This window comes from Octodon degus, unplaced genomic scaffold (genome assembly GCF_000260255.1).
Source record: "Octodon degus isolate 3935 unplaced genomic scaffold, OctDeg1.0 scaffold00046, whole genome shotgun sequence".
Classification (NCBI taxonomy): domain Eukaryota; kingdom Metazoa; phylum Chordata; class Mammalia; order Rodentia; family Octodontidae; genus Octodon; species Octodon degus.
Window position 1 is genome coordinate 11,381,215 of NW_004524622.1, and position 736 is coordinate 11,381,950.

The window sequence follows — 736 nt, forward strand, 5'->3', positions numbered from 1 at the left end:
CACACACACACCCAAAAAAATATATACATATAACCTGATGTAAGATTGATACTGTTTTGTAGAAATCTTCAATGACCTGTTTATTTTTGAAAACAAAACATTTACTAAGAGGCATGAAAATGAATAAACTCATTTATAAATAAATGTAGTATAATTAAATCTTGAAAAAAAGCTAAAATCCAGGGAACAAACTGGATTTTATATTTGAATGATCACATGTTTGATCTTCAATCATTTCCCCCATCATGATCTATCAGCAGCAGCAATTTCACATCAATTATAGAAAGAGCCGTTACTCATAGTCATCACCTGGAAAGAAAGTTTTCAAGAATGCTCTTTAAAAATGAATCAGTAGGCCAGGGAGATAGCTCAGTAAAATAAGCACTTGCCTGGCAAGCACAGGCTCCTGAGTTCAATTCCCAATACCACAAAAAATAAAATAAAATAAAAATAAAAATTAATCAGTGCAAATGAATTCAAATTACAAGGGATACAGTAAGATCTAGGCTTATCTTCAGAAAAGTAGAAAATTAAATTCCTAAATATTTATTCAATAAGAAATGACAAGGTAAACTACATTTATGATCAGTGAAAAATAATACTTATGGGTAGTATAGAACATTCTTTTTTTTTCTACAGTTTTATTGATAAACATATAGCAATGAGACAGTTTCAAATCAAATCGGAAGTACAGTTTCAACAAATAATACACTACATATATTCTTCTTAGTGGTTA